The sequence below is a fragment of the Lathyrus oleraceus genome, chromosome 2, assembly GCF_024323335.1.
Source record: "Lathyrus oleraceus cultivar Zhongwan6 chromosome 2, CAAS_Psat_ZW6_1.0, whole genome shotgun sequence".
Classification (NCBI taxonomy): domain Eukaryota; kingdom Viridiplantae; phylum Streptophyta; class Magnoliopsida; order Fabales; family Fabaceae; genus Lathyrus; species Lathyrus oleraceus.
The window spans coordinates 147,601,556-147,629,021 of NC_066580.1; the positions used below are offsets into that span (position 1 = coordinate 147,601,556).

The 27,466-nt window shown below is 37.1% G+C and overlaps 1 non-coding gene across 1 annotated transcript; it reads right to left on the reverse strand.

Annotated features, from left to right (window-relative positions):
- Positions 1-474: 474 nt before the first annotated feature.
- LOC127124667 (small nucleolar RNA R71) lies at positions 475-582 on the reverse strand. The gene has a single exon (XR_007804130.1). It is a non-coding gene; the product is annotated as a small nucleolar RNA R71 (small nucleolar RNA).
- Positions 583-27,466: the final 26,884 nt, after the last annotated feature.

Sequence of the window (27,466 nt, forward strand, 5' to 3'; positions counted from 1 at the left end):
GATCTCACAGTACCAGAAATTTAGTAGATCCAATAGAAGAGCCCGAAAGATACACTCACGCTCGTCTTTTACTCTAAAAGATTAGAATAGCAATGGCGGAAGAACAAAACCAAATACCTCTTAATAATTTCACCCTGCCTTCTAACTAAGACCCCCTTCTAGTATTGTAAACCCCGTTATTCCAGCTAATAACTTTGAATTAAAACCCTTTTTGTTTCTAATAGTACAACAAAACCAGTTCGCAGGTCTCTCTACTGAGAACCCGAACCAACATTTAAAAGTTTTCATCCAATTAGCTGATATGCTAAAAACCAATGGTGCTTCTCCTGAGGCAATACGTCTAAGACTATTTCCCTTTTCCCTCGGAGATAGAGCATAATCATGGTTAGATTCCCTTCCAGAAAATTCAACAACCACTTGGAATGACCTAAAGAAAGTATTCCTTGCTAGATACTTTCCACCAAGTAAGATCGTTGTCTTACAAAACCAAATAACTAGATTCACTCAACAAGATGGCGAATCACTTTTTGACGCTTGGGAGAGATATAAAGAACTATTAAGAGCTTGCCCACACCATGGTTTAGAACAATCTTGGTGTGTTTCTTGTGAATCGTTCCATCCCTTTTTATAGGAGAAGGAGAAGACCGTTTGGTGAGTTAATGACATAATCTTGGTCATTGAAGAGTGATTAGAGTCATTACTCTCCTTGTTCTTTCCAAAGCAGTATTGGGCGCGTCATAACTTCCTTCTAAAAATAGTTTCTTTCTATAAGCAAATTTCTTCAACGTTAAGCTTTCTTGAATCAACGGATCTTAGTCAGAGTCTTCTTTTAGCAATTTGCATCTTCAGAGGATGCTTGTATCTGACTGTCTTCAGCGTTTCTCTTTATTTGACTTCTTCAGAGCGTATGTATTTAGAGTCTGGATTCATTCTTTTCTTTCAGAGTGACTGACTTCTTTAGTTTTGCTAGCGCCTGTTGGATCAGAGTCAAAACCTTCTGGTTACGTTACTTCTGAGGAGTATCTTAGCACTTGATTCTGTATCTGATGATTGTCTATCTGATTGTTTTGATTAGAGTCCTGCACACTTAGAATTTTTTTGTTAGGGTACCATTTTTGTTTCATCCTTTGTTATCATCAAAATCTTAGAGATACATTGTAGAACTAAATTTGTTCTTACATTCTCTAAGATAACCAAACCCTTAAATGGCCTTTTAATGAAAGACATTGAGTTTATTTTCGATGTTAAATGTCTCGAAGCATTCAAACACTTGAAACATGCACTAATTTCCGCACCTATTATGCAACCGCCTGATTGGAACCAACCTTTCAAAATTATATGCGATGCAAGCGATTACGTTGTTAGTGCTGTTTTAGGGAAATGAAAATATAAGAGATTACATGTAATTTATTACGCCAATAGAACCTTAGATGCAACCCAGCTTAATTATGCCACAACCGAAAAGGAACTCCTCGCCGTTGTTTTCTCTATTGAGAAATTCCGATCTTATTTAGTTGGAGCCAAAATTATAGTTAACACGGATCACGCAGCCATTCGATATCTATTAAGCAAAAAGGACGTTAAGCCTAGATTACTTCGCTGGATCCTTTTGCTACAAGAATTCGACTTGGAGATCCGTGATAAGAAAGACAGCGAAAACGTGGTTGTTGACCACCTTTCGAGGCTAGAATATTTAAAACCAGACCTAGTACCCATAAACGATGACTTTACCTATGATGGAATTATAGCAGCAGTTAGAACTAATCACATTGATGACCCCGACCTTCTAGAATTAAACATTCAAAATGCTCTAGCAGTAACGAACGTACCTTGGTATGCCGATTTTGTAAATTATATAGCTGCCGATATCATACCCCTGACCTTAACTATCAATAGAAGAAGAAGTTCTTTCACGATGTGAAACACTTTTATTGGGACAAACCCCTTCTATTCAAGAGAGGTGCATACGGTATATTTCGCCACTGTGTGCCTGAAGGGGAAGTAGAAAATATAATCAAACATTGTCACTCTGCACCATATGGTGGACATGTAGGCACATCTAAGACTTGCCCTAAAATACTTCAAGCATACCTTTTCTGGCCAACTTTGTGGTGTGATGTCCATACCTACATTGTCAGATGTGACCGATGTCAACGAACCGAGAATGCTTTGAGACATGATGAAATGCCCTTAAGAAATATCCAAGAAGTGGAAATCTTCGTTGTCTGAGGAATAGATTTCATGGGACCGTTTCCATTCTCAATGGGAAACAAATACATCTTAATAGCCGTTGACTACGTGTCTAAGTGGATTAAGGCTATAGCCTCACCGACCAACGACACTCGTGTGGTCATCAAATTATTCAAAAACAACATATTTCCAAGATTTGGAGTACCTTGCCTCATTATAAGTGACGGCGAATCACACTTCATATCAAGAATATTTAATAAACTTATAAATAAGTATGGAGTTAGGCACAGAGTTGCAACGCCCTACCATATGCAAACTAGTGGACAAGTAGAGGTGTCGAATAAGGAGATTAAGCAAATATTAGAAAAAAATGTTTTAATATCTAGAAAAGATTGGTCCCTAGGACTACAAGAAGCATTGTGGGCTTATAGGACCACTTACAAAACCCATATAGGAACAACCCCATACAAGTTGGTTTACGGAAAATCTTGTTACTTACCCTTTGAGCTGAAACATAAAGCCTATTGAGCCATCAAAGCCCTTAATATGGATTACTTAGTAGTCGGTGACAAACACATTCTCGACACCCATAAGTTGGAAGAACTACGTCACGAGCTTATGAAAATGCCATTATTTATAAAGAAAGAACTAAAGCATGGCATGACAAGAGAATTGTTAAAAAAGAATTTAACGTAGGCGACTCTATACTTCTCTTTAATTCTAGATTGCGACTTTTCCCTAGTAAGTTACGCTTAAGATGGATTGGCCCTTATGAGGTCACTAAAGTCCTAAAGTCTGGAGCAGTAGAAATTCGGAACCACTCATGTAGTCCTTTCATAGTAAATGGACAAAGGTTGAAACATTATCATGGAGGTGACATTCCTACCTATTACTCTGGCCATACCCTAATCAATCCACAAATTGCTACTTCTACGATGTGAGTTCTGTAATCGTCGAGCTAATGATGATAAACAAGCGTTGCGTGAGAGGAAAATCACAGCCATTTTATATTTATTACTTTATCATTTTTTATCTTATTTTCCATTATTTTCAAAAGGTGAATTATTTAATTTATTATTTGCTTAACATGACTGACTTATGTGATATTTATGTTTCAGGTTTCAGATCCATCCCACTCCATAACACATTCTCCACTAACCATATTTTTCAGGATGCAGAGCTTCGTCGATATGCATGTTGTGTTCAGAAATGATACTAAGAGGAAATGATATGTGGTTCTTTCTGAGTGACCATTTTTACCAACCAGATATCCTGACCCCAATTGCCTAAAAGCCTTAGGTCTTGAAGCAAGTGTGAGATACCTTTGCTACCAACTTCAATGGGAGGAATATTTTGATGTGAATGTTACCTACAGACACCTCACCCTAGAATTTCTTAGCTCACTCACATATGAACCTTACATTGGTAGAGGATTCAAAAGAGGCCGTATTAACTTCAGACTGTTTGGAAATGAGTACACCTTCAACCATAAGGATTTTGCTAACCTGCTAGGATTTCAGTGTGGCCTTGATGCTATGCTTGAACTCCATGTTGGTGATTTCATGCAAGATGAACTTGATAAGTTTTGGAGTGATATCTCATGTGGAGAAGGCCCGGACCCATCCACCCAGCTTTAAAACCGCATCCATAACCCAACTTTTAGATACTTTCAGATGATTTTAGCCCATACCTTCTTTGGGAAGAGTGAGACTGATGGCCATGTTAGTGATGAAGAGATCTTTATGCTCTTTTGTACCACCCAGTCACGTCCTGTAGCCTCCGGAAATTTCCTAATTGATAACCTTAACCTTATTGACAAATCCTTTGAGGGACTTATACATGTAGGAGGAATAGTGACCACATAACTTATCCTTAGGTCTTTTTAGCATACTATCTCATCTAACCGCCCATTGTGGTTATACTCTAATTGACCCAGACCATTGCTTGGACCGTGGCCTAATGAGGGGAGTTTATTTTAGTTCCACCCATTATAAGCTCCTGATAAACAATGAAATTATCCACTACTTTGGTTTACCACACCCAACAAGAACAAATGTCCATAACAAAGAAAATTGTTCATATGCCTTAGAAGCCCGGGATGAGACACTTGATAGACCCAAGACCCCTCCTGTTCCTGAATACCATCCTACACCTCTCCCGAAAATGACCATATTTTATTCCTCTAATGTTAATTTGCAGCGGCGCGATGTTGGTTCTGAGCTTGACACCATGCGAAAAGAGATGGTTTCCCTACGAGAAGATCTTACTGACCTGACTTTGCAGATGAAGGTCTCAGATGCTACACATGCCATAGAGGCAGATTGTCTTCATCAGGAAATCTATGGTCTCCGACACCAACTAGCAGAGGCACAGGGCACCCAACGTAGATCACTTTAGACGAGTTTATGGAAGCATTTAGGACACTGCCCACACTACGTGTGAGGGAGATTTACCGTTTTATTTATCTAATTCACTATTATTAGACATATTCCCGTTATTGGTTATTTTTTTCGCAGATTAGATTTATTTATTCCTGTAAAGTAGATTTAATTTTCCGCATTTAATATTAAATACATTTATTCACGTAGTTATGTCGGTACTTTGCATATAATACACTTACTATGCAAATATATAAGCTTCATGCATTTACCGGCTAAATTTTTAAAAAAAATTATGTGTCTCTATTTATATTAAATATCAATTTTTTATGCCACAATGTCATTGATGTTCATGCATGTACCAATATAAAGAAGAGCTTTAGAAGATGCTACATACACCCTCGGGTAAGGAACCAAGCCAAGTCAAAGCCCAAAAATCCAGCCCAATAACCATTTTATGAAGATGACAGACGCCACCTACCCATTGGCGCGCGAGCGCCATGGGGTCTGGAACCTAAATTCAGGACAAATTCGAAAAAACACCTTTTTGCCCCAATTTCTTTCATCTTCAAGCTCTCCAAACCCCATTTCCTCCACCATTAACCAACTTCAAAACCCACTCAACCTCATTTACACTTATCTACTCGCTAACCCATTACCATTTCCACTACCCCACTCATTTTCCATCCATAAAAACCTCATATTTCACCAAAAATCCACAAAAAACCCATTTCACCATCTCTCACAAAAACTTCCATTTTTCTTCAACAAACATCAACAATGGCAGAAATTGGAGACAAATAAATTATTTTTCACGAGCGAAAAGTTGGGAATAGGCAGAGGCGACAATTTGAAGAGTTGCAGACACGCATAATTTCCACTACGAGGTATATTGATGATAATTGTCTGTATAACTTAGGTATTACCATAGTGTTTTCTACATGCTTGATAACTTAGGTTTGCATGATATGTTGAGCATAAAGAACCTACCTATGAGAGGCTGACCCAAGAATTCTTGAGTTCCCTGATTTATAATACCAGTCCTAACACGTCTAGTATTGTCGGTACGGTGCAATTTAGAATGTTTAATGTGGAATATGAGTACACTACCGACTACCTTGAAGGTCTGTTAGGATTCCTTCATGGGGAAGGTGTTATTTGTGAGGCACCCGTAGATTCCAATCGGTCGACTGAGGCATTCCAATTATGGAGAAATATGACATGCCACAACACCGTTTCCTTCGAAGGAAACTTGGCCTCAGATATCCACAACCCGACCATACGTGTCTTTCAACTTTTGTTGGCATGTACTATTTCGTCCGGGAAAATTCCAATAAATTAAATGCCAAGGAATTTCTATTTTTACAGGCTGCCCTCATACAGAGGAGATTAAATTCCGTCCTTTTCATGATATCACACATGTGTGCTGTTGTGAAGAAGAAGGGACCATATCATTTGGAGGATTGATTACCTCTATTGCACGAGCTTTAGAGCTAGACACTGAGCTAGCTACGTTAGAACCATTACCGCCCCAAATAATTAATTTAAAATTCTTAAGAGACATGCATTTGTGCAAGGTAAGGAGAGAAGGAGGCTATCACCTCATGGTTCATAATATGGCTATCCCGAGTGTTGTTTTACCTTGTTCTCGTCGTACCGATGTGCGACTTCAAAGAAACTGGACCTTTAACCTATAAGTTGCACCCTTTGTCGGTCCATTATCACCAAATGTCCTGGCGAACGAAGGTGGTAGAATCGATGACAAATACGAGCGGAGAAACCAGTCTCCCATTCATAATGCACCCCCACCTCATACATCACCTGCACACGCACCACCATTTACTCATCCTTTTGTAGGTACATCCACTGACCTCTACTTTACTAAAGAAATTATGAGAGAGCAAATAACTCATGAAGAAGAACACGACAGTCTATTGTATGCCATGTATGAGCATCAACGAGACGCGATGGACTTCATGCGCGAGTCTCAAAGATAGACTGAGCCATTTATGCAGACCATCCTAGAGTCTCAGCATACCATTGCTTCTTAACAGCAGCGCCAACAAGCTTACATGGCCAGTCACTTTGACCTTATGAAGATGAATCAGGCTTCTATATTGGGGATCATCAGAGGACTTCAAGAGTCAAACACCGAATTGACAATACAAGTTAAGCAAGTCGAGATTTCATAGAGTGCCCGTCACCGCAATAGGATTCGTCATCCCCGGCGTTTAGATCAGGGAGGAGAGGGTACTCGTGGTCAACAATAGCATTGTCCAGGTTTTACCTATCGCTTTTCACCTTTTATTGAAACATTGGGGATAATGTTTGGTTTAAGTGTGGGAGGAGATATTTACTGCTTTCATTTATTTATTTATGTTTTCTAATTTTATTATTTTCTAGTTAGTTTTAATTATGCTTCTAGTTTGTTTTTAATAATTTCATGTGCTTGATGAGTCGTATGTGTAGTTTGTCTATTTTCCCCCATTTCTTGAGCCATAAAAAAATTTGAATAAGAAAACATCTGTTATTCTGAAAATTTTGGGCTTTTAGACAAGTTTAGGATAGGTTACAAAGACTTGGGAAAACTTTTGAAAAATCGATATCGTTCTGACACCGTAAGTATCTTAATTATAAGAACCAACCCGAATACTTATTATGTTGTGGCCTTGAAATCTCACCCTTAAATTAATCCTTAAGTAGTTTATTTTAGCAGTCAACACCATCTTAGTTACCACTACGTGAACAAGCTGATGCAAATAGGTGAATGATCCAGAAAGAAAAAAGAAAGAAAAAAAATACATGTAGAAAAAGTGAAAAAGTTGAAAAAGGATCTGCCCTCTAAATTAGGTAACCCTCACCCGGTTATTTAACCCAATGGTAGAGAAACTTCTAAAACTTATATTTATATGTTTATGCTAAAATAGGAAAAAAATTATTGAATGTTGACACAAATTGAGATCAGGGTCACCAATCGGTTCATTCACCATGTGAATACAAGATAACGAGATTAATGTGATTGCGTCTGAATGAGAAAGGATGAAAAAGGGATGAGTAAGTTAGACCTGGGTATAATAACATGATGTGGATTGATTTGTAAAGGAAGGAAACTTATGACCGCAAACCACGGAAAGTGTTATTATGATATCCTTGGTTCACAAGTTAGTACCTATCTACGCAACCTTGAACGAACTAAAGGTCTTTAGTCTGAATTTGATACTTGTATGTTGCTGTATTTTTCTTTTGTGCTCATAAGAGTTTGTTTGAGGATAAGCAAAGGTTTAAGTGTGGGAGAATTTGATAACACTGAAACACACTGCATATTTGGCTCGGATTGCACATGATTATTATAGTTTTATTGTTATTTTCTTGTGTTATGCTTGTCTTTTGTCTTGTTTTCAGGTATATTGCCTAATAAAATCTTTCACGGAAAAAGAAGCAAAAAGAGCAAGAATCAGAGATTTTCAGTGGAAAATACACATATGGCGTTCCACATGGTGTTGACCATGTGGGTAGCCATGATGTATAGGCCTTCACCCATGTTTCAACGGTCACAATACCACGTCTTCCTTACTTTGTGCACATGGAGAACGCCATGCCTAGATGGCTGACGCCATCTTCCTATTCTACGCCAGTCAAGGGCGGTTGCTAGGATAAGGCCATGACTAGAGATTTCTCTCCACACGAATTTTGAAAGTGTTATGTAACCTCTGAGGCATTGTTACAATATAAATAGGATTTAAGTTTTTAGTTATAGGTATCCAAGTCTAGTTGCAACATAGGCCATAGGATCACGCCGTTAAAGAAATAATTCTTCACATTGGAGGATTATTGCACCATTGTTGTAATCAGGTTTGGAGCATCGTAAAGTAGAAGTTAATCTTGCCGTCATTTTACTTTTAAGTCAGATTTATTTTAAATTTGTACCAAATTCAAGTGTCTAATTTGGAGCAGGTTATAATTCAATTTGTATTACTATTATTTTATTTCTCGCACCGCCTTTAATTTATTTATTTCTCGCTTTACCTTTAATTTATTTATTTTCCTTGCACGATTACTTGTCAGATTTATTGTCGTAAAAGATTTGTTTTTCAAACCATACTTTGAACGTATCATTCCCGTGGTTCACTTTCAAAAGCATTTGCGCACTTAACACTTTATTTCCCTAAATGAATTATTCCATAAATCAATTATATGCTATGTTGTTTAACGTAACCATGTCCAGTTAAATCCTTAGAACTAGAAATGTGAGGACCGTCGTTTCGACGATACTCCGCATGTTATATCTGGAGGAATGCTTTAGGGGCTGTTTTGATTTTGATGCAAGTTTTATGTGTTTAATTTGATCGGTTACTCCGAAAGTGGATCTGTGACTAAGTCAAGTAAGATCGAAAGTCGTCCGACATCTAAGATAAAACTTGGTTAGATTTTAATTGATTAAAACAGTGAAAGTGTTTTGTTAAATTAATTAGGAGATTTTAATATTATTAGAAAGTGATTTTAAAACTATTTTCGAACGCATTTATAGGTTTAGGATCCGGTTGGTCGAGCATATGCCGGAAACCCTTTTATGTTAAAAGTTTCCAATTTAAATCACTTTTCAACTGAGCCTTAGAGGTAATTATATAAAAAATGACTTTTTCACTTTAACGCAATACGTGGCCGGTGCAGCGTGAGCGAATGGTATAAATTAGAGGTTAGGTCCGAGTTCGATTACGCTAACGCGACGGATCCTTTTTAATTAACTCTTTTTCAAGGTTGAAAACATTGCCCCATAAGTAATTCTATTTAGAAACAATAGGAGTATTATTTAATCGATGTGAATTACATTCCAGTACCATTTTCTCTGAATTTATTCTTCACAGTTTTTAATTCTTGTGCACTATATACACCTGTTTGATTAGCCTTAGATAAACACCATAATGATGGTAATCGATAGATTGACATTTGTCTTTGTGGGATCAATAATATTTTATATTACTCTGACGTATTCTGTATACTTGCAGAAAGTACGCATCATTCAATCGGAGGTAGGTGTCGAACAACAACATTGGTTTTAGGTGTAGGTTGTAATGGGGGTAGAATATTAGATTTAGGGGTGGGAAAAGTATTTTGGGCTATGGAAGTGTTTTGGGAATTGGTCATAGAAGTTGGGTTAGATGATATGTTTGGGCCTTTGGACCAAAATTTCCCTTGGGTTGGGGTGTCATCCAAACGGGCTTCATAAGCCCTTGCCATAGCTAAAGCTTCCATGAGTGTTAAGGACCGTGTGAATTGCAATTCTCGGCTGAGATTTTGTCGCAAACCAGTAATAAAGAAACTGATAAGTAAGGATTCTGAAATACCAGTAACTTTGTCCATGAGATCTTTAAATTATGCCTGAAAATCCGCTACTTAACCATTTTTGCGAGAGTTTAGACAAATTACCTTCTACGTCTTTGTATTGAGTTGTGTAACGCCCCAATTTTATTTAAATTATTTTCCATAATTTAATTTTGTGATAGTTGTGGTTATGTTATGTTGATTGATATTTTGATGTGTTGTATACCCTTGGTGTGTGGTAGTTGTCTTAGAAGTTAAGGGTGTTAGGGAGTGTGAGAGCAAAAGTGTAGAAAGGATGGTGTGTGAGTAAAACTAATTAGTCATATTAGTTATTATTTATTTAATTAATTAATACTATATGAATATTAATTAAATTATTTAATTTGAATGAATTATTATTATTATTATTATTATTATTATTATTATTATTATTATTATTAAGAAAATAATGATAATATAATAAGTTAATGAAATAATAGGAATTATAATAAAAAGAATAGAAAAGAGGATTTGGGATAGAAAATCAGTGACGTAACTTTTGGGATAAAAAAGGAGAAACAGAGCAAGGGAGAAAAAGAGGATATGGATCAAGAGGAGATTCACCATTGTTGAAGGTCAGAGAAGTTATTGCTAGGAACTCTAAGGTAAGAGTGCGGTTCTGATTATCTAAGGGTTAACATGATGATAATGGGTAGATTATGTCATGTAGGTTTTGTGTTTTCTTCTCTATGTTGAATTGTGTGAATGATGAATGTTGAATTGTGAGAATGATAAAATTGTTGCTTTTAAAATCATGAAATTTGATTGGATTGTTGTTGCCAATGTGGTGTGAATTGATGTTGTTTCGGGTCAGAGTCGGAACGGGGTTATGAATGCTTTCGAGGTAAATAAGTTGGGGTTTTGAACTTTGGAAAAATGATTTTCAGGTTAAAATATGGTATAAACTGTTTGTGAGAAAAGTGGAATTTTGGGTGATTTTCATTTTGAAAAAATTACAGAAAAGTGAGACTGCAATAGTGTAATCGGTTACCAGAATTGGAGTAACCGGTTACACTGCTTAAAAGTATGTTTCTAAGCAAAAATTGAGGGGTGTAACCGGTTACAGGTCTTTGGGTAACCGATTACCCTGTGAAACAGAAGTCACATAGGGGATGGAATTGGGGGTGTAACCGGTTACCAGTTTTCGGGGTAACCGGTTACCGTGTGTGTGTGACAGTGTGGATCACGCCACTGGTTGTGGTGTAATCGGTTACTGGTTTTGGGGTAACCGGTTACACTGGGAGTAGTTTCTTAAAATTTTAAAAATTCATAACTTATGTTCCGAGTGTCTGATTCGAGTGCCGTTCGAAGCGCAGGAAAGATGAGAATGTGTACTGTCATTTAAAATTGGTTTCAATACCTGTAAATGAATATTTTATATGTGGTGGTGTTGATATGCATTGAAATGTTTATGTGGTGGTGTGACATAACCTTAAATGCATTATTGTTGCTTGTTATGTTGTATGTTGATATTGTTGAGCTGAATAACACGTGTTTGATGTGTGATGGCCAGTATTGGTGGTGTACATTGACTATGAAGGTGAATCATTGTGCATGATATTGTTGTTGCATGTATTATATGTCACATTCATTCATGTTGTCGGAAAAATGGTCAGTTGTTGGTGAGCCTCAAATCCCATTATGTGGATTGAGCCCGTAGCTGATTTCAGAGGTGATGGAATCAGTGAGACATTATCGGAGGCGATGGTAACGAATTGATGAATTTGATCCTAGGAGGTGAGAATCGAAGTGGTGAACTTGAGTGTTCGTGTAATGGTACCACATGCATTGAGGCGAGTTGTGAGTCTCATTGCATTGTATATTGGTTGAATTTGATATTTTGTGGATGGTTGATTATGTTGTTGTTATATTGGATGACTGTTATGTTACTATTATGTGTGAATAACCGTTGTATGGATTATGTGGAATTGTGTTATGGATGAGTGATGCGCATGTGATAATGTGATGCTTACTTATTATCATGCTTTCCTTTATATAATTATGATATCTCACCCCTTCTGTTTGAATGTTGCCTCCACGTGGGTAACATGCAAATAATCCGCAGTAGGAGCTCAGATGTGAGTGGAAGATGAAGTCTTCAGTTTATTTTAGTGTTGGCGTCTGCTCTGATGTGTAACACTGGGGAATTGTTGTATCTTTATTTATGTTTTAACATTTATTATATGACATGTTATGTTGATGATTGGATATGTTGAGTTAACTATTTGTTTTTGTTGTTCCGTTGCGATTTAATAAAAGTTAACATTTAGACATGTGGTTACTACTACTACTTTTATAACTATAAAGTGTTACATGTCTTTTCGAACATTTAGACATGTGTTACATGTGGTTACTTTTAGACATGTGTTACATGTGGTTACTACCACTGCATGTCTCATATGATTTATAATCAAAAGAGTCCAAGAGTCCATCTTTATGGAGTTTGGAAATGCGTTTCTCATTTATGTGGCCTAATCGACAATGCCAAAGGTAAGTTGGATTTAACTCATTAGGTTTCATCCTTTTAGTATTAATGTTATAAATAGGCATTTTAAGATCAAGGACATATAGTCCATTGTTCATTTGTGCATTAACATAGAATATATCATTCAAATAAATGGAGCAACAATTGTTCTTTATTATAAATGAAAAACCAAACTTGTCTAAACAAGAAACGGAAATAATATTCATGCTAATTGCAGGTACATAATAACAGTTCTCTAACTGAATTATTAAACCACTAGGTAAAGTCAATACATAAGTTTCTACGACTAAAGCAGCAACCTTTGCTCCATTGCCAACTCGTAGGTCAAATTTACCTTTTGCCAAATCTCTACTCCTTTTTAGCCCCTGCACATTGGTACAAATGTGAGACCGCATCCAGTATTTAATATCCATGATGCAGAAGTAGATAAATTAATTTCAATAACAAAATACCTGAAGTTGAAGTCTCTACTCCATTCTTCTTATCTTCCAGGTACTTTGGGCAGTTTCTCTTCCAGTGTCCGGTCTTACCGCAATGGAAGCAGGTGCCTTCCTTTGCTATGCCTCCACTAGGCTTTAAAGCAGGGGTAATGGGTTTGGGTTTTACAACTTCCTTGCCTTTCCCTTTATCACCCTACTTGGTGGGTCTTTTGTTCTGTCTCTTTCCATTTCCGATCATCAAAATGGACTTCCCTTTTGACTTCAGATTCTGCTCAGCAGTTATTAACATGGCTAGCAGTTCAGGAAGAGATTTTTCCATATCATTCATATTGAAATTAAGGACAAATTGACTGAATCTATCTGGCAGTGATTGCAAGATCAAATCAGTCACAAGTTCCTTTCCGAGGGGAAAACCCAACCTTTCAAGGTTCTCCACATACCCAATCATCTTGAGCACATGGGGACCTACAGGGGATCCCTCAGATAACTTGCCTTGAAAAATGGCTTTTGAAACTTCAAACCTTTCATGCCTTGCCTGCTCTTGATAGAGCATCTTCAGGTGTTAGATCATATCGAACATTGCCATGTTCTCATGTTGCTTTTGCAACTCTGAGTTCATGGTAGCTAGCATGAGGCAAGCAATTTCATTAGCATCATCGAGATGCTTCTTATAAACATCTCTTTCTTCCTTAGGTGCAGAACTAGGAGGTTCCTCTTTAAGAACAAGTTTCTCCAAGACATATAACTTTCTATCATGTTTGAGGACAATCCTCAGATTTCGGTGCCAATCCAGAAAATTTGTCCCAAACAATTTTTTCTTATCAAGGATTGATCGTAAAATGTTGTTAGAGGTGTTTGTTGTCATGGTAATCTACATGAAAATAATGAAAATATAAGTATCAATAACATATTTAATTAGGCCTTTAATTAAATATGCTCCCACTATTTTACTCAAAACAAATGACCCTCACCATTTGATTCGGAAAATCCCGTTGGAATATTTTCTAGTGGGTCGAGATCCACATTTCACTTTGTTTTAAGTCCGCGTAGACGGATTACACAGAACTAGGTTATTTAGGTAGGAACTCCTTCCAATTATATCTAATACAACTCTTGAATATTTTAGTTGGGTGAATAACTCCTTATTCCAATCCATCACATGGATCATTTCCAACTCTTGCTTCTAAACATATATAATCTTATTATAATTTATTTAGTTAAGTTTGGCCCATTGTTTTAGCAATTGGATATTACAATTATCCCATCGCACCTTACTAATATAGAATATGCACCTCGCGTAGGCGGAACCTACATTATTCGATACTAGTCTTGATGAGTGCTAAAACTTGGAAAACATAAACTTAATATTTAATTTGAGGGAATTTGCAATTATTCTGATCTCACCGGCTTATTTATCATATAAATCGTCTCTCACATGCATTAACATACATTCACATGCATCAACATACAAAATGAAACAGTTATGACCCCTAGCGCAATTGTTCTCCCAAGCAAATGAGAGAACCTAAGCTAACCTAATAACGATCCAAGCTTCTCCAAGCAAGATCCTCAAGGTTGTCCTCCTTTGATATTCTACTCTTCTCTTTCTTCATAACATTACATTACATAAAAGAAACTCGTTTTACATACGAGGGAGTGAGATGAGAAAAGAAGTTACATTAAGAGATTAAAAAAAAGAGGCACGACACGCAGGTCGTATTTTAAAATCCCAAAACATAATAAAGGAAAACGAAGGCCATAACCGATCACCTCAAGACAATAATAATAAACAAATTATTATTATTATTATTAATTTAAATTCTGTTAATTAAATAAACCAAATTAAATTTCGGCGACTGATCACATTACGCAGAGTTAGTTAGGGGTTCCGCTGCCCGTTTAGCGGACGGGGGTCAAGGGGGCAGTGCCCCCTGCGGGGTTGTTAGGGGAAGCTCCACCGATTTTCGCATTAACACTTGATACTTTAAAGCACAACTCTTGCGTAGTCACAACCCTAACTGCATAACTCTTTGATACCACAACCCTTGTACCGTCATGAACCCTAATGCACCAATTTCAGACCGTCAAACACACCTCGATTGTTAATTCAGTATGATTGATCAACACGTCATTGCTTCACCATACTAATGTCGGATCAAGAAGCAAATGACCATTGATCGCTTAAAGGAAAACAACCATTAAGTGTTTGAATGAACGAAACAGAAACAGTATATCATATATACCGTATTTTGCATCAGGATCATTTATATCGTATATATAACTTGATCTATCTCAATTGCGTAACCTATGGACGATCGATGTATCACTGCTTCACCATACTAACGTCGAATTCCGAAGCATAATCAACATCAGTCATCCAAATCGTACACACATGATGCCAAATTTAATTACTCATTTATTCTTTGATTCATCCTGTCTTTTAATCGTATTAATACAGAAAATACAGAAAATAAACAGCTATCAGATGCATGGTTTCGTAAGTGGCTCTAATACCACTGAAGGAGAAGAGCGACCTAAAACGCAACGGAATTTAAAAAAAATTCTCCTTTAGTGATCCTTACGAATGAGCATGATCAGTGATAAAACTGTTACCTCTTATGGTGATTGAAACCTTTGATGCAGATCTACGAAGCGATCACAAACGTTGAATAGTGACAACGCCTCTACTCAGTCCATACAAACGGATTCCTTCAATTTCAGTGCTAGCTGCTATGAATGAAGGCTTTGAGTGAGAGAGAGTGAGAGAAACGAAATTACAACTGCACAAATGCTTCTGTAAAAGGGTTCTATTTATAGAACCACTTGTGTGGACTGCAAGCTAAAAAAATCCACTTAAGTGTATGTGGCTCATATCTTATGATATGCCAAAGTCACTTAAGCGTGTGGTACCTTACCATATTTCGTATTCTACTTAAGTACACCGTACCTTATGATGTTCTACAATTCACTTAAGTGCACTGTACCTTACGGTGTTTCTTAGTTACTCTATCTCTCATCAATCCGTCCTTTTGTGTGTGACCCTGTAGGTTTTCACGACATTAGCAATTATATTAAATCACGTATTTAACATGATAAATAGTGAGCGGTGTCTAGCAACACATCACTGCTACCCAAGACACGAAAATGTCATGTGATCTGACAAATCCTTTTGTGATAATACTTATGTGTATAATTACCTTTTTGCCCTTATATCTATATTGAACACAAGGCATAGACCGTGTCATCCTTGTCCAGTTCAATATTGGGCCTATAGACATTTATCCTATTACGCAGGATGGGCAAATTCCATCTAGGTCACTCATGTCTCTCAGCATGCTTCTTAGAGTACCCATCAACTATCTTTATGGTCATCCAGTTACTGATAATGTTTGATCAACAATAAGGCACTCGACTCTACATCTAGGGTACATAGTGATTTCAGGTCAAAGGGTGGTATACACCATTATCACCATGAGAATAACTTATGACACTTAGCATAACATTCTATATAATATTCTCATAGCAGGTCAATCCACTATAAATATTACTCTCAATATTCATACTTATGTTTAAGACTTGATAACTCCTTATCCATGATCCATGAGATGTGATCATCAGTCTATATACATAATAGTCTTAATGCTTTAATGTTATCCCACGTCACAACAAAGCTTGACTATGGATACTTTAAGAATATTGTCCTTATGTTTAATGGAATCTCACAATTAAGTCACACTTGATACATTAAACGGACCAGCTATTCTAGGGACTTTATTAAACAAACATAATAAAGAAAAAGCATTTTATTATTAATAAATAATTCGGTACAAGTACCAAAAGTATTGGCCTCTAGAGCTTATACCAACAATATATACATAATATCTAAATATATAATATAATATAATGTAATGGTAAAAAATATTCTCAAGTGATATTTTTATCTTCTAGTACCAAATGACCAATTATTAATGTTACCAAAATATTCCTTCTTATACTTATCAATAATGGTCCTTCTCTTTTAATAAGGATTGATCTCTTCAGAGTCCACTGGTTACTCTATTGGTCCTAACTGATAATATTTAGAGCACATAGGAGCTCTAATTGTTCCAACTGACAAAACATAGCGTACATAGGAACTCAACTGGTCTCAACTGACAACTAATTGAGCATTTAAGGGGATATGGGATATTACATTCTCCCCCCCAAATTGAAATTCGCCCCTAAATTTCCTCCACTCAACAAATAAACACTTCTTGCATATACGTCTTAGACCAACACTTGACTTCTCTTCAATTTCAAACCTCTGACATATTCATTCTTCCAACTTATTTTCCTTGGCAAACTTCTTTCTTGAATGGACTCTCAATACTTCATGGTATTAACCATATTCTTATTCCAGTATTGGATTAACGTTTAACTTTGCTCCCACTTAATTCATCTGATATACCGCTCTAAATCATTTGGTCACTTCCTTTCGAAAACCATGACTACCCTTTTTTTTGTATTGAGTCACATAAAACATACCCACGACATCTTTTCTTGATTTAGATAATCAGTACTCATTAAATCTTCATAAGAACTTATTGATTCCTTGAACACACACAATATTGACTACTCCTCTCTTATTATTCCTTCAACAAATACGACAAACTTATAATCCATCTATCGGTAATCCCATCAACTTCACTTGATCTGATACTATATGGTGCAAGCGTTTACTCCTATTGTTCCACTTCTCCCGTAATACTCCAATAATATATCACCCTTAGAACGAGATTGTATTACTCCCATTCTTATGAGTAACTATCTCTCTGATCCCCATAATCTTGATTGAGCTCTTTCATCCATCACCTTTCACTGTGCTACTATGATTCTAACAGTGGAACACCTAGGATTCCTAGGCACTAATGGTTAGCTAACAGTCTACATAGAAGATCACGTCTATCCTCTAGAGTGCCTACCACCCAAAACAGTACTAGGACCCCACTGACATCCATTAGTAGAATAAATTTCTTGCTGACACAAAAAGGTTTAGAATATGACCAAAACCCTTCATAATATAATTATGCAGGAGCCACGCGACTACAACCATAAAGGTGTACGACATTCAGATTTATCATGTGCTTGAATGAACTTATATAGATTAGTTTGAAAATATTTGATTCTTGTTACTATATTCCATATCAAATCCTCTTATATGGTTCTGATTCTTTCAAGGTTTTTGCTGACACAGGATCTCGACCAATAACAAAATAACACCATAAAGGAACTTCGAGTCATCAACGAGACACCACTTCCAAGGAGCTTAAACAATCTAGAACGTCATTTTGAGTGTCCATACCACTCATCGATTCACCCACAACAATTGACACCCATCTGGAGATAACATTGCACCTCCTATCTAAAGTAATTCATCTCAACCGTCTTGTTCCGTCTTACATAATCTTAGCTCATGCTCTTACTAATATACAATTTGTATTACATGTTTAAACGATGAGATGATGATGGTGAAGATCCGTGAGCTTTTCCCTTCTTATTTCTTCCTTCCTCTTTTCTGCTTTCCCCTTTCTCTTTCTCTTCTTATTTTCTCTTCTCTCTTTCTGATACTCCCTTCTCTCTTACCTACTTTCCCCTTCTTATCCACACCTTGTCTTTTCTTTCCCTTCTACCATACAATATTATATACATATATACATAATATCTAAATGTATAATATAATATCATGTAATGGTACAAAATATTCTCAAGTGATATTTTTATCTTCTAGTACCAATTGACCAATTATTAATGTTACCAAAATATTCCTTCTTATACTTATTAAAAATGGTCCTTCTCTTTTAATAAGGATTGATCTCTTCAGGGTCCACTGGTTACTCTATTGATCCTAACTAACAACATTTAGAGCACATATGAGCTCTAATTGTTCCAACTGACAAAATATAGAGTACATATGAACTCAATTGATCGCAACTGACAATTAATTGAGCATTTAAGGGGATATGAGATATTACATTCTCCCCCCCCCCTTAAATTGAAATTCACCCCCGAACTTCCTCCACTCAACAAATAAACACTTTATGCATCTACGTCTTAGACCAACACTTGACTTCTCTTCGATTTCAAACCTCTGACATATTCATTCTTCCAACTTATTTTCCTTGGAAAACTTCTTTCTTGTATGAACTCTCAACACTTCATGTTATTAACCATATTCTTATTTTAGTATTGGATTAACGTCTAACTTTGCTCCCACTTAATTCATCTGATATACCACTATAAATCATTTGGTCACTTCCTTCCGAAAACCATGAGCACCCTTTTTTGTACTGAGTCACACAAAACATACCCACGACATCTTATCTTCATTTAGATAATCAATACTCATTAAATCTTCATAAAAAACTTATTGATTCCTTGAATACACAAAATATTGACTACTTCTCTTTTATTATTCCTTAAAACAAATGCGACAAAATTTGTAATCCATCTATCGGTAATCCCATCAACTTCACTTGATCTGATACTGTTGGTTCTAAGTATTGGCAACAATTTTGGTAAAACAAAGAGTGTTCACAAGATGTTGTGTGTGATGTCTTAACATAAGATATCCTATGTACCTGTTGGAGTTTAAGAAACATAATTATGCAGGATTATTTCAGAATGTCATACACCAGGTTATGGCATCTGATATGGTTGTACCTGCTGGAAATTATAAATGGAATTATGGAATTATACAGGATTGTTCCAGGATGTCAGACCCGATGTCATGACATCCTGTACACAGAACATTCAATATGAATGTCTGGTGTTTTGTGATTGCACAATTAATGGCAATCTATGTATGATTGAAGATCTGATTTGCAGGCGCATTCAATCATTGATTACAACCTGATTTACTTATTTTCCAAGGAGATCTAACCAGCTGTCATAAGAAGATTTAATTGGAAAATAGATTTAGGGTTTTTGAGATGTCCAAGCCCAGCTGAAAGCTTCTATAAAAAGGGACTTGGAAAACCTGATTTAACACACAACCAATACTGAGCGAAATACTGAGAGAGAGCTAGGGTTTGTGTCTTGTTTAGTCGTGAGACTTGTAAGCCATTCAAGTCATCCATTGATGATTGAATTGGTTTGATTTGTGGTTGTAATTTGTCACTCTAAAGTTGTTAAGCAAGAGTGTGTGTCTACTTGATCAAAGCTGTTAAGCAAGATCAAGTGTGTGCCTTCTTGATCAAAGTTGTTAAGCAAGATCAAGAGTGTGTCTTCTTGATTGAAACTGTGAAGTAAAATCAAGAGTGTGTTATTGAAAAGTGTTTTCTTTTCACAAGGGATTGTTGTTTAAAATCACAGGTGTGATTGTAGGGAAGTGAGTGGGTTCTCATATCTAAGAGTGCTTAGGTAGAAATTACACGGGTAGAGATTAGGTGAGAAAGACTGTAACTTGTTGAAGTGTATGGAGAGTCTTTGAACTGATTCTATTTTAGTGAATTTCCTTCCTGGCTTGGTAGCCCCCAGATGCAAGTGAGTTGGACCGAACTGGGTTAACAATTGCTTGTGTCTCTTGCATTACTATTCTCTATCTTTATTCTGTTTGCATTACTCAGATATTAGTGTCGTGACATTACCTTCGACATCTCATATCCGATACCAGAATTTCAATTGGTATCAGAGCAGGCATCCTGCTCTGGTTCTGGGTGAGATCTAGGGACAACACTTTCTGGTACAATGGAGAGAGATGGAGGATCTATTCACAGGCCACCAATTTTGGATGGATCTAACTATGACTACTGGAAACCTAGAATGGTAGCCTTCCTAAAAACTCTTGATAATAAGGCTTGGAAGATTGTGTTAACAGGCTGGGAACATCCAGTAATTACTAAGGAAGGAGAAGCCACTGTTGATAAGAAGCCTGAAGAACAATGGTCCAAGGAGGAGGATGACATAGCCCTTGGAAATTCTAAAGCATTGAATGCCACTTCAGATTAGTAAACAACTGTGAAGTGGCTAAAGATGCTTGGGACATTCTCAAAACCACTCATGAAGGCACCTCTAGAGTGAAAATGTCTAGACTACAGCTGCTCACCACCAAGTTTGAAAACTTAAGGATGAAAGAAGATGAAAATATTCATGAATTTCACATGAGTATCCTTGAAATTGCCAATGCCTCTGGAGCTTTGAGAGAGAAGATGTCAGATGAAAAGTTAGTAAGGAAAATACTCAAATCACTACCTAAGAGATTTGCTATGAAAGTAACAGCCATAGAAGAATCTCAAGACATTTCAAATATGAGAGTTGATGAGCTAATTGGATCTCTCCAAACATTTGAGATGGGAATATGTGATGGATCTGAAAAGAAAGCCAAGAGCATAGTCTTCATGTCAAACACTGAAGAGGAAGATGAGGAAGGTGGTCAAGATATTGATGAAGATCTGGAAAAAGAGGTAGCAATGCTAGGAAGACAGTTCAACAGACTTATGAAAAAGATTGATGTAAGATCTAATGTCAAGAACATCGCATCTGACATCAGTAAATCCAACAGTTTTGGTAGAAGAACAAGGTCTGAAGAAAAGCCCAAAGAAGTCCAGTGCTATGAGTGTAATGGGTATGGTCATATTAAAACTGAATGTGGGACCTACCTCAAGAAACAAAAGAGGAGTCTTGCTACCTCTTGGTCTGATGGAAGTGAAACAGAAGAAGCTGCAAATCATGTGAATGCATTGACAGGAAGATGGGGTTCTGATGAAGAGTCAAGTGATGATGAAGTAACCTTTGAAGAGCTGGCCATTACCTACAAAGAGTTGTGCCACAAAAGTGCAGGAGTGTGCAGACAAGTTGAAAGCCAGAAGAAAGTGATAGCTGAGCTGGAAAATGAAAAAGAAGAATATGTGGAAACCATCTCCAAGTTGAAGACTGAAGCAGTACTCTTAAATTCCAAACTAGATGAGATGGCCAAGTATGTAAGAATGCTTAACAATGGATCTGACATCTTAGACAAGATTCTCCAGACTGGTCAAATAACAGGGGACAAATCTGGCATTGGATTCAATGAACCTAAGGCTGAGTGCAGGTACACTGGTTGCAAACCAAAATCCAAACCTAAGTGCAGCCATATTAAAAACAAACTTGAGATGTCACAACATATGTCACAACCTCAGAAGGGAAGACAACAGAAAGGGAAGCATCAAAGATGGAGATGCCATTACTGTGGAAAATTTGGCCACCTGAAGCCCTTCTGATATAAGTTATATGGTTATCCTAGCCCTGATCATACTCAATATCAATCAAGACCCAAACCTCACAGGCCTGTCAACAAAAAGTAATGGGTTCCTAAGACAAATGTTACAAGTCTAATAGCTCACACTTCCTTTAGAGTTTCAGCCAAAGAAGATTGGTATTTTGACAGTGGTTGTTCCAGACACATGACTGGAAACAAAAACCTGCTAACTGACCTTCATCCTCATGGCATGAGTTATGTTACCTTTGGTGATGGAGCAAAGGGTGAAATCAAGGGAATGGGTAAGCTGGATTGCCCTGGAGTTCCTGACCTTGACAATGTTCTACTTATTAAGGGATTAACTGCTAATCTAATAAGCATCAGTCAACTGTGTGATCAAGGTCTGAATGTAAACTTCACTAGAACTGAATGTCTGATTACTAACAAGGAAAATGAAGTGATCATGAAAGGAGTTAGGTCCAAAGACAACTGCTACATGTGGAGTTCTCAAGAAACTAGCTACTCTTCAATGTGTACCTTAGCCAAAGAGGAAGAAGTGAAGATATGGCATCAAAGATTGGGCCACCTGCATCTTAAAGGTATGAAAAGGATCATATTTATTGAAGTTGTTATAGGAATTCCCAACTTAAAGATTGATGAAGGAAAAATCTGTGGAGAATGTCAGATTGGAAAACAGACAAGGATGTCACACCAGAAGCTCAGGCATGACACCACTACCAAAGTTTTGGAACTCCTTCATATGGACTTGATGGGACCCATGCAAGTAGAAAGCCTTGGTGGGAAGAGGTATGCATATGTGGTGGTGGATGATTTCTCCAGATACACCTGGATTAATTTCATAAGAGAAAAATCTGATGTGTTTGAAGTCTTCAAGGAGCTTTGTCTAAAACTACAAAGAGAAAAGGAAAGCCTTGTCATCAAAATTAGAAGTGATCATGGGAAGGAATTTGAGAACAACAAATTTGTTGAATTCTGTTCTTCAGAAGGGATTCATCATGAGTTCTCATCTCCCATTACTCCCCAGCAAAATGGTGTGGTGGAAAGAAAAAATAGAACTCTTCAAGAATCAGCCAGAGCTATGATTCATGCTAAGAAGTTACCCTACCATTTTTGGACTGAAGCCATGAACACAACCTGCTATATTCACAATAGAGTAACATTGAAGAAAGGGACTCCCACAACCCTATATGAAGTATGGAAAGGAAGAAAACCTACAGTCAAATACTTCCATGTATTTGGTAGTAAATGCTATATCTTGGCTGATCGTGAGCAAAGAAGGAAGATGGATCCCAAAAGTGATGAGGGAATATTTCTGGGCTATTATACAAACAACAGAGCTTATAGGGTCTTTAATTCCAGAACTAACGTATTGGTGGAATCCATTAATGTTGTGGTTGATGACCAACAGACTGATGTCACAGACGATGTCAAGACATCTCTGAATGATTCCCCAGCTGACTTCTCAGACAAAAATAAGGAAAGTGAACCTCCTCAAACTGAACCTGAAGATGATAAAATCAACAAGGGACCCTCTATCAGAATTCAGAAGGATCATCCCAAAGATCTTATCATAGGAGATCCAACTAAAGGAGTTACTACTAGGTCAAGGGAAGTGATCTCACATGGCTGCTTTATGTCAAAGATTAAACCTAGGAATGTCAAGGAAGCCTTGACTGATGAGTTCTGGATCAATGCCATGCAGGAGGAGTTAGGTCAATTCAAGAGGAATGAAGTATGGGAACTAGTTCCTAGACCTGAATGAGTAAATGTTATAGGTACAAAGTGGGTATATAAGAATAAATCTGATGAAGAAGGGGTTGTTACTAAGAACAAAGCAAGATTAGTAGCTCAAGGATATACTCAAGTTGAAGGGGTGGACTTTGATGAAACTTTTTCTCCTATAGCTCGCCTTGAGTCCATTAGATTATTGCTTGGAGTGGCGTGTATTCTGAAATTCAAACTGTTCCAAATGGATGTAAAAAGTGCCTTCTTGAGTGACTACTTAAATGAAGAAGTGTATGTTGAATAACCTAAAGGATTCACAGATCCAAATCTTCCACAACATGTGTACAGATTGAAGAAAGCTCTTTATGGGTTGAAGCAAGCTCCCAGGGCTTGGTATGAGAGACTCATAGTGTTCCTCACTAACAATGGATACAGGAGAGGAGGTATTGACAAAACTTTATTTGTGAAGAATGAAGGAGGGAAGCTCATGGTGGCACAAATATATGTAGATGACATTATATTTGGTGGGATGTCAGATCAAATGGTTGAACATTTTGTTAGACAAATGCAATCTGAGTTTGAGAGGAGCCTTGTTGGAGAACTGACCTACTTTCTTAGGCTACAAGTCAAACAGATGGAAGACTCTATCTTTCTATCTCAAAGCAAGTATGCCAAGAACATTGTGAAGAAGTTTTGCATGGAGAATGCAAGCCATAAAAGGACACATGCTCCTACACATGTGAAAATCTCCAAAGATGAAAATGGTGTCAGTGTGGATCAAAGTCTATACAGAAGCATGATAGGCAGTCTGCTATATCTCACAGCAAGCAGACCTGATATTGCATTTGCTGTTGGTGTTTGCGCTAGATATCAAGAGGAACCAAAAGTCAGTCACATAAACCAAGTGAAGAGAATACTGAAGTATGTCAATGAGACCAGTGACTATGGGATGTTATATACTCATGGATCTGGATCTATGCTGACTGGGTACTGTGATGTTGACTGGGTTGGGAGTGCTGATGATAGGAAGAGCACATCAAGAGGATGTTTCTTCTTAGGGAACAATATGATATCATGGTTTAGCAAGAAACAGAATTGTGTATCTCTATCCACTGCTGAAGCAGAATACATAGCAGCTGGGAGTAGTTGTTCTCAACTGGTCTGGATGAAACAAATGTTGTCTGAATACAATGTCACACAAGAAGTCATGACATTATATTGTGATAACCTGAGTGCCATAAATATCTCCAAAAATCCTATTCAACACAGCAGGACAAAGCACATTGATATTCGTCATCACTTCATTAGAGAACTTGTGGAAGAAAAGATCATAGCACTGGAGCATGTTACTACTGAGAGGTAATTAGCTGACATATTCACAAAAGCTTTGGATGCCAATCAATTTGAATGTTTAAGAGGGAAATTGGGGATTTGTGTTCATGAGAATCTATAGCAATCAAAGGAGTTTGTGGTCAATATCCCAGGGGATAGTTCTTACAAAAATAGCAAAGAGTTTTGCAAGGTGGTTGTGAAAAGAAGATGTTACTTCCTCAGACTGAGTAGTAAAGTTCCCCCTGCTGTTTTGATGCTGAAGAATGTGTTTTTTTGGTGTGTATTTTGTGGCAGTCCTTACAGATGCCTTTATGTAATGTTTTGGGCTCTTAATGAGTTCCGTGGATTTTTCATTATCTCAGCTATCACAGCTGTGTATGATGATGGTTTGTATCTCCTAACAATTTCAATGTTATAACATCTGATCTGACATTCTCTGCTAAGCTAATTGACATTTATTTTGTCTAAAAGGTCACCTTTGGTCAATTTTGACTAAAAAGGGGGAGAAGTGTTTATGTGGAGTTGGAGCTTTGAGGAGATGTATGTAGCTGAACAGATGAACAACTATTATTGGAGGAGATGTGTTTGGTGTAAAACAGAATCCTGTTCTGTTTACAGATGTCAAAGGGGATGTCTGATCTGGTGCACATGTGATGTTGAAGCAGATGTCAGAATGACATTCTGATTGTTACAGGTGCTGTTATTATCAAAGGAGATGTATGTGTTGCATAAATTTAGGGGGAGAAGGAGTACCCATGTGCATTTGTGTGTCTTACTAGTTGCATCTAGTAATTCTGTTTATGTAGCACAAATTTAGGGGGAGAAGAAGTACCCTTGTGCTTGTGTGTATTACTAGTAGCTATAACTAGTAATTGTGTTCGCTTCTGCTGCTGCTTAAACTGTTGTTATGCTGTTTAACTGCTGATGTGTTTTCCTTGGGAACAAAATGGATAGATATATAATTTAGCCAAAATTTGCCAAAGGGGGAGTTTGTTGGTTCTAAGTGTTGGCAACAATTTTGGTAAAACAAAAAGTGTTCATAAGATGTTGTGTGTGATATCTTAACATAAGATATCCTATGTACCTGCTGGAGTTTAAGAAACATAATTATGCAGGATTATTTCAGAATGTCATACACCAGGTCATGGCATCTGATATGGTTGTACCTGCTGGAAATTATAAATGGAATTATGGAATTATGCAGGATTGTTCCAGGATGTCAGACCTGATGTCATGGCATCCTGTACACAGAACATTCAGTATGAATGTTTGGTGTTTTGTGATTGCACAATTAATGGCAATCTATGTATGATTGAAGATCTGATTTGCAGGCGCATTAAATCATTGATTATAACCTGATTTACTTATTTTCCAAGGAGATCTAACCAGCTGTCATAAGAAGATTTAATTGGAAAATAGATTTAGGGTTTTCAAGATGTCCAAGCCCAACTGAAAGCTTCTATAAAAAGGGACTTGGAAAACCTGATTTAACACACAACCAATACTGAGCGAAATACTGAGAGAGAGCTAGGGTTTGTGTCTTGTTTAGTCGTGAGACTTGTAAGCCATTCAAGTCATCCATTGATGATTGAATTGGTCTGATTTGTGGTTGTAATTTGTCACTCTAAAGCTGTTAAGCAAGAGTGTGTGTCTACTTGATCAAAGCTGTTAAGCAAGATCAAGTGTGTGTCTTCTTGATCAAAGTTGTTAAGCAAGATCAAGAGTGTGTCTTCTTGATTGAAACTGTGAAGTAAAATCAAGAGTGTGTTATTGAAAAGTGTTTTCTTTTCACAAGGGATTGTTGTTTAAAATCACACGTGTGATTGTAGGGAAGTGAGTGGGTTCTCATATCTAAGATTACTTAGGTAGAAATTGCACGGGTAGAGATTAGGTGAGAAAGACTGTAACTTGTTGAAGTGTACGAAGAGTCTTTGAACTGATTCTATTTTAGTGAATTTCCTTCCTGGCTTGGTAGCCCCCAAGTGTAGGTGAGTTGGACCGAACTGGGTTAACAATTGCTTGTGTCTTTTGCATTACTATTCTCTATCTTTATTCTGTTTGCATTACTCAGATATTAGTATCGTGAGATTACCTTCGACATCTCATATCTGATACCAGAATTTCAGATACTATATGGTGCAAGCGTTTACTCCTATTGTTCCACTTCTCCCCTACTACTCCAATAAGATAACACCCTTAACACGAGATTGTATTACTCCCATTCTTATGAGTAACTATCTCTCTGATCCCTATAATCTTGATTGAGCTCTTTCATCCATCACCTTTCATTGCACTACTCTGATTCCAACAACGGAACACC